Here is a 14,163-nt window from a genome sequence, read left to right as displayed (position 1 = left end):
CGCGTGTAACTTAATTAGGCAAACATACCAGGTCGCGGCACGAGTGCTGAGCATAGGGGACTTGTGAAATGGTATCCAATCTCAGAGTGAGCAGCTGAATCCTGACATTAAAACACGCTATCTTCACTCAGCCAATTGCGAGCCTGTTCAGCGGACTCGAAACTTTCTTGATGAGTTGATTTGAACTCACATTACTCTTCATGTTGAATGTGTGTCGGATTGGGTGTCACGGATGAATATGTTGAAGACATATGAATCTTATCTGTATCAAGATCTGCTTGTTATATTATCCGTACACTATCTAATATATCTATTTCATACAAAAGATGGAGCTATTTATAGTAAAATATATGTGCGAGCCAAGAGAGCTAGCATAAGCGAGTATTAGATGAGCGTTGTAGTAAGCTGATGATGATGAGAAATATTGTAGTAATACGATGTTGGTGGTGTTCAGTAGTGTATAACCTCTTTTTCCTGACACACCCCCTTCAGCGAATGTAACATGTAAATGAAAGTGTAAATGAAGCTGCAACAAAAAGAGTGTAGATGAATCTGTAACAAAAAGAGTGTAGATGAATCTGTAGAGATTACATCAAGATAGACCATTTATTCTGCTTGCGCCTCGATGATATTTGATATATCAACTAGGCCTAGCATCTTGACGAATTCTGTATGTTTCTGGCGTGGCAGAGCCTTAGTGAGGCCATCCGCTGGCATCTGGGCCGTAGGCACCCAATCAACTGTAATATCGCCGGATTGAACACGTTCTCGGATTGATATCTTTCATCTGAATCCTCCCATCGGGATAGGATGACGATATCATCCACATAGAAGAAGACAATTAATCGATCATTTGAGAAGAGGCAGCAATCCTCTGGCATAGAGGTGAAGCCTAGCGTTCTCGGATTCTTCGCGATGTGGGTGTTTTTCAACATCTGCCCAGTGGTTCGGTGGATCTGGCAGTTGAGATCTATGGATCCTTGAAGTCGGTATGGATGCTGTTGATGTAGCTGTATTGTTGATAACTGTGAAAACAGTATTTGGAAATAAATATTGAGACTTGTTGAAGTCTGTGTGTGAATGTGAATGAGAGAATGCATCTTTGATCATTTGAAAAGGATTGGCTTTGGCATTTGCAACTGTCACAAGGTGGGCAGCTCTGTGATTTCGGGCTCGTGTACGATTATCTATCGCAGCTGTATGTGTATTGATATCAACATTGCTGTTCCGTGTACGATTATCTATCACAGCTGGATGAGTATTAATATCAATATTGGGACCTGTATCAACATTAGGACCTGTTGGCTCTGGCGTTGGATCTGGTGTAGGAAGGATCGAAACGTTATTTTCCTCCCCTATTTTTTCAGAGCTTTGAGCATTTTCTTCGGGGCGGAAAACATCAATATCTGCATCTATAATCTCTTCCAATTGATTGATAGTAGTCATTGATGGTTCTTGAACTTCCATATGTAGAAGCTCCACCTTCTTAGATACCCAATCTCTTAGTTGTCTTTTGATGTAGGGGTCTTCTGAGTTGAATTTTCTATTCTCATCAAACATCACATCTCTTGCTCTTATCACCCATTCTAAGTGTGGAATCCAAATTTAATAGATGTTTATTGAATCATATCCAACTAGATATTCAATATGTGCTCAGGGATCTAGCTTCTGAGAGCAGTTTCTATTGAGGACTTCATCTGGTATCTTTGCATAGGTGCAACATCTGTAGATTTGAAGATGAGCACAGAAGTGCAGTTTGATTTGTAGGAATTCTTTCAATACTTGTAGAGATGACTTCCAATCTAGGATTCTAGTTGAGATTCAATTTGCTAGATAGATGACAGCAAGTGCAATCTCAGAGAATAGTGATTATGACAGAAGAGATTCTATCTGTAGAGTTCTTGTCTTTGTTATTAATATTACTCCTGCTCACTCTGCTGCATCATTTTATTCATGAATATACTCTGAAGAATACTTCATCTCTAGATTCTCATTATTCACTTAATTTATGAAATCATCTGCTTTCTTGATTGCAGTATTATTATTGATATGAATGATCTTTATAGTACAGTTGAATTGATGTTTAATTCAATTAATAGCTTATCTAAGAGCTTTTCAGATATCTGATTTTCAAATAGCTGTTATAGTTATATGAAAATGTAGATAATCACACATAAAATGTATGAGATAACACTTATCATTATAGCACTGTGTAGAGCCATGTATGATATCTATGTGTAGGTGTTTGAATGATATTTGAGATCTAATGTGAGAATATCTAGATATTTGATTTTTTGCATTAGATAGATGACAGAGTTTGCAAAGCTCAGTGATAAGCTCATCTGCAGCATCTTCTAGTTTGATGATTTGAACATCAGTTGCATCATTTACAAGCTTTTGTATGATGATTTTCAATGAATGTTCTAATCTCTTATATCATATTAATTGAGTAGCTATAGAGATCTTAGGTTTTTGAGAAGATTTTATGTGTATTGACAGGTTGAAAGAAGAATTTGTAGAAGTTGAAGAATTTAAAGATATTGTTTTTTCAGATATAGTGATATTAGATGTGTGTGATATGATAACTGCATCAGCTTCAGTAGTGAATTTTTCTGAGATAGTTGAGAAAACAGCTGTTTCACTATTATATTCTGTAACTAGCAATCTCTCAAATACTTCAATATATACAAAGATTGTATTATCTGTGTATTTTCACAATCTGAAGTCTTTTTCATTATAATAGATGCCTTCTATATGAAAACACAGTTTCCATGCAATGATATTTGTATGGAAATTCAGAATATAAGCTGTATTTGCAGCATACATCATCTGTAGTGTATGCCGATCACGTATCATACATGTAAAAAGGTAAATCTTGTCTTATTCTTCAAGATGGAGATGAGCGGACGCCCCTATATATATATATATACATGCTTGTTTGTTTATTGTGATTGACTTTTACAGAAGAAAGGAGTGAAAGTCTCAGAAAGGAAGAGACAGAAGCCTCAGAAAGAAAGAGACAGAAGCCTCAGAAAGAGAGAGACAGAAGTCTCAGAAAGAAAGAGATGAAAGCCTCAGAAAGAGATGAAAGCCTCAGAAAGAAAGAGGTGAAAGCCTCAGAAAGTAGCAAGAATGAATACCACAGTCCCCCTGTCTGAAAAGAGGCAGACACCTGAAAATGAGATGACAGGAAAAAAAGCTAAACCTAATAAGAAATGAGTTAGGCATTTTTCAGATGCAGGTTAATATCCTTCTTGTGTGAAGAGTGGATAAAGAAAGGGATTGAAACAATGAGATGATAATGACACAGTGATAAAGAATCTGAGACAACAAGATGATAGATATCATAGAGAATCTTTGTCTTTCGCGAATATCATACGGGTACAATGAGGTGATAATGAAATAATGACTATAAATGAGATAAAGAGTCTGGAACAACAAGATAATAGAAGTCATAAGAATGAATAAATAGATGAAAGATGAAGAACTGTAAAATGCAGAGTGAACACAGATGAAAGAGAACAAGAGAATTGAGAATGATAAAGAGACAGATCTTCTGTCAGAAGGCTGAGAGTGATATAAGTGAATAATTCATAAGCATATAATGCAATCAGTTGTCTCTCTCTTCTTATTTTCCTTTTCTCTTTCTTATTATCTTTTCATCATCATTCTCATTATCATAAAAAAAATTTTCATTGAAATCTAGAGAACTTGTGGCAATGAGTCCAAGAAAGATATTCAGAACATCAGATGTGAGAGAAGTAATTGATCAGATTAATCATCTCAACAGAAGTGATACAAGAAGAGTGTTGAAAAAGTTATTTCAGTCATTGAGTCAGAAAGAGTGTAACACCCTCCTTGAGACTGCAGAGAAGACAAATGAAATTGAAGAGTCAGAACCTCATTCTTCAATGTCTAAGGTAGTTTCAAGAAGTGATGAGAAAAAGACAGTTGTGCCTCATCATCAGTCAGCTAGGTTACATGGCCAGAAAGCTGTGGATGAGTCAGTGAAGAAATCTGAGAGTGAAAGCTCAAAAGGTTCAGATGTGACTGCAGAGGGGTTTAAACAGAAGTTTATTACACCATTCACTGAGCTGAAGAAGTCATGGCCTTCAAATACATGTGAGTTCTCTGACAGAGATACAGATGCAGAGACAGCAACTGAAGACAAGGTGAAGTCAATAGCTCAGATGAAAGTGAAAGTGAAGCCAGCAGTGAAAGACATTCATGAGAAGAATGATGAAGAGAAATCAGAGCTGACTGAAGCAGATAAACAGTGATGAAGAGATAGTCAGAAGCAATGTAGCACATTAGAGGATAATGTGTCAGAGAGGACAGGGTGGAAGAGAGTTGTTGAAGGTGACCAGGTGCCTTGGCTGTGGGGCGTGGCTTGTATGCGCTGTCTGCATCATGATGACAAAACTGATCTATGCTTTCAGAAGGATGGGAAGCCAGCCTGGCTGAGTGTATTGATAATGCAGGATCCGACTGTAGAAGGACTTGCAGACGCCATGTCAATCATTGAAAGACTCGCGGGATGCAGCAAGGAAATGTCATTCATGAATCATGAATTTTTTGTCCTGCTCAGTCAGCAGTTGATCAAGCAGCTGAGATGAATGCCTGCACAATGAAAGTTGCGGTGACGGATGACAAATGATGACTTGATTATCTCAAGAACAGTCAATCTCAAAGGTTCAGCTAATCAGAATGTTGTCATCCTTCAAACTTGCAGAGAAGTAGCTCCCATGCCTTGTCAGTCTTGTACAGTGAGTCACAGGTGATTCAAAGAGTGTGTGATTACTCCTCCAGATGATAACTGAACTTGGCAGAGACATGGCACTTGTGTCAACTGTCAGTGAGATAACAAGAGTGCTCACTGTTCTTTAAATTGTCATAGCTGGTACAGGTTTGGAAAAAACACTGACAATCTGCTGTTTGAAGAAAGTGTGCTGGGGTTTGAGAAGACTGTGAATGCAGACAAGAATGACACTATCAAAGATAGTGATGCAGATGAAAATGATTTGATCTTTATCTCTGCTGAGAAGACCCTCACTTTCTTAAAATGAAAGACCTTGAGTCTGATCACTCTGAAACCTACCAAGCACATCTGAATTAGTGAGGGGGATACTAGTTCAACTCCTGTCAGAGTGGTTGAGAACATCAAGATGAGCAGCAGACAGCAGTCATCAATTTTATCTTCCAGGAATCAGACTATCAACTGTATGACACAGGATCTGAAGATGTTGAGACAGCCACCTAATCTTGATAAATATAATCTGAATATCATGCAGGCTGCTTGAAAGAAGTTAGACAAGATCAGGGAATTTACTAATGTGATCTCAGCTGCAGGTGACATCATCAACAACAATCATTTCTTCAAGCTGTCTAGTGAGACACACTTCAGCAATCTCATAAATAACAGCCTGTCAGTGGACATTGCATTCTGAGATGCACAGCTCACTAAACAGGAGGCGAAGCTGTAACATGAGCTTGAGAATGATTGATGAGAGGCTTGAGATGAATGTGACAGATGAAAGATCTCTGATTTTGCTTTTCTTTATCCTGTTTTCTTCTTTTTTCTTTTCCTTCTACAGTCAGTAGTTAAAAATAGTGATAATGAATTTTCTTTCCTTTTCTTTTTCCCCTCTTTTACTTCTACTCATGACATTCTCTTTCTTGCCTATTCTTCTTAGGCTTGATGTGGTCGCCCGTGAGGCCTCTTAGCCATGAAGACTTTGACAAGATCTGGAGTATTCTTCACAATCATGTCAAGGAGTTCCCAGGTCAGGTCTTCATATTCTCTTCACTTAATCTGAAGATATGTTTTTCCCCTCTCTGTGCATTTGCTGATGATCTTTTCAATTTCAAATTGAGACTGATTAGTCATGATGACTGACTCTGAGAATGAATGTTCAAGGTCTGCAGGACATAGAAGTGTTTTTTCCAAATGAATGACAGAAATGACAGAGTGCATGCGCCACTTGAGGGGAAGTAGTAGGCAGAAGACAACATCAGAGACTTTCATCACAACCTCAAACAGGCCAGTTCACAGAGATGAGATCTTTGAAGATTCTCAAACAGTATATTCTTTTTCATTCTTGCAGGCCAGGTTAAGAAAGACAAAGTCACTCATCTTGATAACTGATTGAGCGTGGAAGTGGTTGAAGAATTCCATCATTTTGATCTTTGTGAGGACATATAAATCTAGAGTGTCTCACTGTATGATGTCACAGATCACAATGAATTCAGCCACATCTGCTGAGGCTTCTTTATTCCTCAGCAGCAGTCATCTCAGCTTGACTCCTATGAGCAATTCAAATGAAGAGACTACTGCTGAGTGAGCAGCTACTGAGTTCAGAGCTCTTTTCACCTGATTGAGTAGAGTTCTTCAAGATGATTTGTACTTGTCTATGAGAAGCGCTCACAAGGTGATTTCAACAGTGAGATTGATTTGCTTACTCTGGCCATTTGAATGAGAATTGTAGGCAGTTATCATTCAGCTCTTGATTTTCATCTGTTGAAGAATGCTCTTTCAAAATTGCAATGTGAATTTGAAATCCCTATCTGAGATAATGATCAGTGAGAGCTGTCAGTGACAGACTACTTCTCTATAGAACTCTTTCACTCATCACAGAGTGTCCCATTTCTCTTGCCCAGCAATCAGAATGACAGCTTTTGAGAATTTATCTGTGACTGTCAGTATTATGTTGCAGCTGTCGCTTATCAGCAATCCTGTAATGAAATTGATTGACAGAACCTCAAATAATTCTTTCAGAGATGAGATGAGATGTGATTTCCCCCACTGAGAGTGATTTGGCAGCTTAGACAGTTGACAATTGAGACAATGTGAGATGTAATCAAGAATTCATTTACAAGCATGAGATAAGAAGAAGAATTGGTGCACAATGTCTTCTGTTTGATGAAGACCCAGGTGTTCAGCAGCATCATGACACATGCAGATGAGATCTCCTGCTAAGGTCTGTGTAATACAGAGACAGTCATTGACAAAGAACAGGAGATTATCTTGAAGTGTGAATGAATGATATTTTCTCTCTCACATCACTTTACAATAGATCTTTCTCAAGGTTGAATCAGCCAGTAGATCCTTACACAATTGATCTTTGATATCATTTGAGAGGGTGATGCCTACATTGAATACAGCAGTGACAAACTCATTCTTGATTCCATCAGCTTGCTAAGCGAGTGCTTGGTGTATCTTTTCTTGATCATCTTGAGAAATCTCTTTCAAATTGTCTGTGAGAGTGCATAATCAGAAGAGAGCATTAACATTGTGATGTGAAGTGTCTTTACAATAGCAGATTTTCATGCATGAGATATACATGCTAAGGGTCAGAGCTCAATTCATCAATCAATTGCTTCAATGACCTGTGGTGAGTGACTGAAGAGCAGATATGAGTGCAATGTGATCAGTCACAACAATGAATTCATCATCAAGGTATTGAGAAAGCTTTTTCAGAGCCCACATCAATCTCAAGCACTCTAATTTGATCACTCAATACCATCTCTCTGCCGGGTTCAATCATCGCGATAGAAATAGAATGAGCCTCTCAATCTCATCAGTGCCCACCTGATGCAGCGCGATCTCTATCCCATGCTGTTTGCTAGAATCCATGTACACAATGAACAGTCACTTAAAGTCAGGGTATACTCTCATGGAAGCATCCATTAAGGCCTGTTTGACAGTATTGAAGAAAAGTTGAGCCTCTGTGAGTAGGACTTGAAATTGCAAGAATGCTTCAAACTCAACCAATTTGATTCTTACTGTATACAATGCTCTTTTCTGACCTGTTCAGAGGCTGTTGCACAGCATTCTGATTTTGAGTGTTTTCAGTGCTTCTATCTTATCTGTGTAGAAGTCCATGAAGTCATGATAGTAGTTGAAGAGGCTGATGACCCCCTCCAGCTCCCTGAGGATTATAGAGAAGGCCAGGTTCATAATAGTGACTATCTTCTCCTCCTGAGTGAATATTCCCAGTCAGTCAACATGGTGGCCCAGTAAACACACAGAGGGGTAGATGAAATGACATTTGAATAAGAACATCATCACTTCAGACACCTTGAGAGCAGTGAATACTGTCTGCATGTGATGAAGATGATCATTTAGTGAACACAAGAAGATGATGATGTCATTGACATAGATCAAGGCAAACTGCCACAAGAATTGTGCCAGTATCTCTTCCATACATTGCTGGAAGAATTCAGGTGAGGTTGCCAATCTCATTGTAGTAACTGTAAAGCATTCAAGCTCTCAGTGTGGTGTGATAAAGGTGATTTTGAAGTGATTGAAATCTTCTATGAGCTGTTAAAAGAAGCCTTGATGAATATTCATTGATGAGAATACTATGAAACCGCTCAACAACTGCAGGACATTCTGCTGTGTCAGTAAAGAATACACATTTGAAAGCAATCATAGATTGATCTTCTGCAAGTTCACAATCATGCATGGTTTCTCTTTATATCAGATCACAAATGTGAGGGAAGCAATAGAGTTCTTGATCTCAAGAGAAACTCTCTCAATCCTCTCATTTCAAACAAGCAGATTCAAGATTTGATCAGCTGCTTTCTGATCTCTCTGTGAGAGAGGATATGATCACTGCTTCAGTTCAGAAAAATCATCTTCATTAATGAACTGTAGCAGCATCCTCACATTGTCTGAAAATAATCCCAGATTGAGATCAAAAAGTTTGTGATGTCAGTCAATGATCTTCTGAATTGCCTTATAATCACTCACTACTCAGTGATCTGATATCTGTGCTTCAACTCACTCAGCAAGAGTGTTCACTGTGAAAATCTGAAGAGGATTGTCATGATCTTCTGTGTCTGTCAATAGAAATAATTCTGCATGTGAGGTAGAAAACAGAGATGACTTCTCAATTGAATTATTATTGACAACATTGACATCTGTGAAGCAGATGGCAATTCTTTTTTGCTTTCATAATGAGAGAGAGTTTCTATCCACACAGATAGTGTCTCTGATGACCTTGGCATTTATAGCATGTTTTCCATGAAATATAATACACTCATCATGAACATCAATGATGGCTCTCACTGATGATAATATATCATTTGCTATAATCATATTGCACCTGAGGTACTGCACCAGATGGAATTCACTCTTCAGGTGGAAAAGAGCCTCATCATTCATCTTTAGAGTGAGAGCTGTTGATATGAATAGGTTCAATTCATTTGTATCTGAACCAACTCCTTGAATGCGCACATGTCAGTCATGTGACAGAGCAGCCAGCTGGCATTGAGAGAAGAATAAGCTTGCTATCACTGCATCAATAAGCAATATACCTGCATCTGTATCAATGCAAACTGAGAGATTGCCTCAAGAGGTATCAATGAGAATAGTAAGAAAGGTGTAGAATAAGTACTGCAGTTCACTAACATATTCTCAATCACTTGTGAGGACATCACGCGCTGTGATAGCATATATGTCAGTGTTAAACATACTCAGATAATTGTCTGAGAGAGCATCTGTGAACAAGACAGGCCTCTCAGTGCCTGACTCATTGTCTATTTTTTCAACTCATCATCAGAATCTAGACTGAGGTCTAGTTGTAATAGGTCATCATCCTCTTCTTCATCACTCTTTCATTCAACTTGATTCACTAGGTTCTCTTTCCTGAGGCAGCAGTTGGTGTAATGAGGGCCTCTGCACACATAGCACTCTGCTATAAGCACTGGTGATTTGCCCTCTGCATGCCTAATCAGCAGCCTGCTCACTGCAGGGGCGCTTGCAGGGGGAGTCACCATGAGATCCACAGCAGGCACAGGTGGCTTGATAGTTTTCATATATGACCTGGTCAAGAGAGCCTGATAAGAATGGCAGTCATTATTTTGATCAAATCATCTGAAGCCTCATATATATTCAGTGAATTGAGTTCTTCAATCAGTTCAAGCACATCAGACAGCTGACTCATTGTCTCTAATTCTTCTTCAGAAGTCATTCAGGCACTTAGTGAGAACAAGGGATGTGATCAGAGATAGATTCAACTTCAACCCTTCTCATAGAAGTCTCTTCACCATTGTGGAGTCAGAGATTGAGATAGCTCACAGCAAGTTAATCTTCCGCAAGATATACAGTGTCAATGACAGCTTGTTCAACTTCTTAAAGAAGAAATGCAGTTCTTGAGCTTTCATCCAGGCTTCTTCCTCAGATAGCTGGAATTCTCACCTCAGCTCACTGATTGTGATGAGGAGAGAAGTGCTCATATCCTTTCTCATTTTCATAGACAGGCTGTTGTGTCATTCTAACATCTGTCTCTTCAAGCATAATGAAAAGATCTGGAGTACTGCATCTTCTCCCTCCTGCATGACAATAAACTCTAGATGACTGATGAATGCTATTACATCTGCTTCCACCAGATCAAACAGCATAACATCACCTGCTCTCAGTCACATTGAACATTCTCATTCATCATCTTCAGTGTAGCAGACCGCACCACCAATCTGCCATGAGAATGAATGAGATCTATTGTCTAGCAGGAAGTCACCATGATCACAGGTGAGACAGGTCTCCTTCTTTAAGAATACTGCGGGCGCTTGCTCTCTGCAGACTCAATTCTCTTCTGTGTTATAGATGAAGCACAGAATGTCTGTCTCTCATGCAAAATTGAATCTACTTCTCATCATGTTTGAGCAGTGAGTCCTGCCCCTGAACACACCTCACTCAGCACCATGCAGCCCCCTTGAGATTGTGAGTGTTCACAGGGCCCTAGGGGGTGATTCAAAGCCTTCATCAAATAAGGCATTCAGTTGCTGAGAGGATTCAGTGAGAGAATCATCATTCTCAACTTGAGTCAGTTGTTCCTGCTGCTGTTGATTTTCACACTACTGCTCTTGCCTCTGAGCAGCAAGCACTGCTTTCTTCATACAGAAGTTGCTTCATACCTCTGTCAGTCAGCTTCTTCTGTCTGTCAAACACTGAAGATTGTTCTGAAGCTTGTTGACACACTCATTAACAAGAGCAATACACTTATTCAGCTGATTCTGCTGCTGATTGAGCTAGCACTCACACTCATCTAGTTCACTTTCTCACTGAGCCAGCTGAGACTTCAGTTGCTTCAACTCTTCAATTATATCTAATACAGCAGCTTCATTGAGAGAGGCATGACTCTGGCCATTAAACTCAATATAGCTTGAAGCTATTGACTCCCTTTCTTTCATATACTTTGTGACCTCTGTACAGAAAGTCTGTAGCCAAGGACCAATAACATTCTTTCATTCTGTGACAGAAACTGAGTCAAGAGTTGTCTTAACATTATTATAACACCTGGTGAACACTTTCATAAGAATGCCCTCTGCCTTAACACAGTTGTATGATGTGACTTGATCCTTGACACTATCATATCATTCATTTGTGTTCTGTCAGACCTCTGTGATCATGACAGTGTGTTTCTCCACTGCTGCCTGTGAGTAGACATGCCCAGTGTCAGATCCCTGAGCAGGTTCACAGGAAGCTCACTTCTCAGTGAACTCATCCGGCCCGGCGGAGCGGAGCGGCTGGCAGGAGCCACTTCTAGTGAGACATCTGTCCTGCTCCATTGCAGTGTGTAACAGACATGTATAGAGTGAGTCTATCATAACTGAACTGATTATCAGCTGCAGTGATGAAAAAGGTAGAGTAGTCAACCAGATCAATCATCAGTTGACTGAACTTCATCATCTGCAACTCAGACCAATCACCAGTGTTGCATCTTCTTGAAGATGAGAAGAATGTAGAGAAATCAACCAGATCAATCATCAGTTGACTGAACTTCATCATTTGCAATCCAGACCAATCACCAGTGTTGCATCTTTTGAAGACAGAGCAGAATCTAAGAGGACTGAGAATCTTATTCTTAATGAGATATGCTATCAAATTGCAGTATACATCACCTGTAGTGTATGCTGATCACATATCATACATGTAAAAAGGTAAATCTTGTCTTATTCTTCAAGATGGAGATGAGTGGACGCCTCTATATATATATATATATATGCTTGTTTGTTTATTGTGATTGACTTTTACAGAAGAAAGGAGCAGAAGCCTCAGAAAGAAAGAGACAGAAGCCTCAGAAAGGAAGAGACAGAAGCCTCAGAAAGGGAGAGACAGAAGCCTCAGAAAGAAAGAGGTGAAAGCCTTAGAAAGAAGCAGAAGCCTCAGAAAGGAAGAGGCAGAAGCCTCAGAAAGTAGCAAGAGTGAATGCCACAGTATTGATAAGTTTGACATTGAACTGCTTTTCTGCTTCATTTATCATGATAGTTCTAACAGTTTCATAATCTTCAACTTTAGTGCTGAAATTGTCTGTATAGACTTTCACATTCTCATTTACAGATTTAAAGAATAAGAAATGTGTTTGATTATTGCATATATACTGTTTCACATCAGTATCAAAGATTCAGAAGTTTCAGAGATAGAAGTGAGAATATGAAGAGTTTATTAATATTTTTCAGATTTGCTGATCAATAGATTAATGATTGATAGATTGAGAAACTAATTACTTCAGAATCATTTCTTCTATAACTGCTTCATTGACATCTATTATATCTGTATTCATGAATGAATCTCTAGATATCACATAATTAATATATCTCTTCAATTCTTGATTTTTAAGAGCTTGATTGATCTGAGTTCTCTTCTCCTCATTTTTCTTTCATTCAGATGACTTTCTTAATGAATTGAGATAGTAGCACTGAGTGTATCAGTGACAGGCTCTGCAGATGCAGTTTCTGAATATTACTGATGATAATTACTGAGATCTTTCATTAAGAGTAGCAAAGTTCATAGATTTATCTTCTTTAAGAATACTTATTTCTCTATACTGTTTCTTGAAGTTCTTAACTAACTCTATCAAAGATATAATATCTTTATCATATTAGATGTTCTTTATTCATGCTTGTATATATTCTGCATCAATAGCTAGATTCACATTTAAGAAGTCTTTCTTCAAGTTGAACTGTTCAGCTATATCTGTCTCTTTGATATTATCTTCAATGAGTGATCAGTCATTTAATCACTTTTCTATATCTCTGTTTTTCAGTGCTTTGCAGAGATCATGATATCAGATTCTCACATTATCTTAATAATTCACAGTTATGAGTGAGAGTTAATCTCTTAATAAATGAATAATCTTCTTCACATCATCATTCTCACTGTGTATATGTCATAGCTCTGTGACATTCACTGTTCTTCATATAACATCTTATATCTTTGTCATACCTTCATTCAATTTCTCATATTTCATATATTTGATTTTCCACACAGTGATCTTGATATCATATGCTATCTTGACCTTCACAGTGACTTCTTCTGAACACTCAGGTTTCAGAGATTCTTCTAGTTCAGAGAAGATATCAGGTTTATTAAGATTGATAAAGTCTGATATCTTCTTATTCTTTGCATATTCTAGCATACACTTGTATCAAAGTTTCCAATCTTCAGAAACACTAAGGTGAACTATCACACTAGATATTGTCTTATCTGTCATATCAGTTATATTGAATGAATTGAGGAATCAGTTCAAGTATTTGTGAATATGATCAGAATTCAGAGTGTATATCAGTTGAGTATTTCAGAACATATATGAGTGAGAATCTATTATCTCAGTTCAAATGATAGTTATCAGTTTGAATGAGGATGAGAATCAGGTATGATATAACAGTCAAGTTGATCAGACTGTATATGAATGAGAATCAATCATCTCAGTTCAAATGATTGTTGTTAAATTTGAATGAGAATTGAGATTGATGTATTGCGCTTCTCTTCAGATGCTGCTTACTGGGCTCATAACTGTCGGATTGAGTGTCATGAATGAATATGTTGAAGACATATGAATCTTATCTGTATCAAGATCTGCTTGTTATATTATCCGTACACTATCTAATATATCTATTTCATACAAAAGATGGAGCTATTTATAGTAAAATATATGTGCGAGCCAAGAGAGCTAGCATAAGCGAGTATTAGATGAGCATTGTAGTAAGCTGATGATGATGAGAAATATTGTAGTAATACGATGTTGGTGGCGTTCAGTAGTGTATAACCTCTTTTTCCTGACAATGTGCTCCTCCGTACGGAGTACAGTAGAACTTACTCTGGCCCTCTAGCCTCTTTGCAGAATGATGTAAGATTTGCAGGTCATCCTTGTAAACTTC

The sequence above is a fragment of the Blastomyces dermatitidis genome (assembly GCF_000003525.1).
Source record: "Blastomyces dermatitidis ER-3 genomic scaffold supercont1.2, whole genome shotgun sequence".
Classification (NCBI taxonomy): Eukaryota; Fungi; Ascomycota; class Eurotiomycetes; order Onygenales; family Ajellomycetaceae; genus Blastomyces; species Blastomyces dermatitidis.
The sequence above is the reverse complement of the archived record's forward strand: the minus strand, read 5'-3'. Positions refer to the sequence as shown.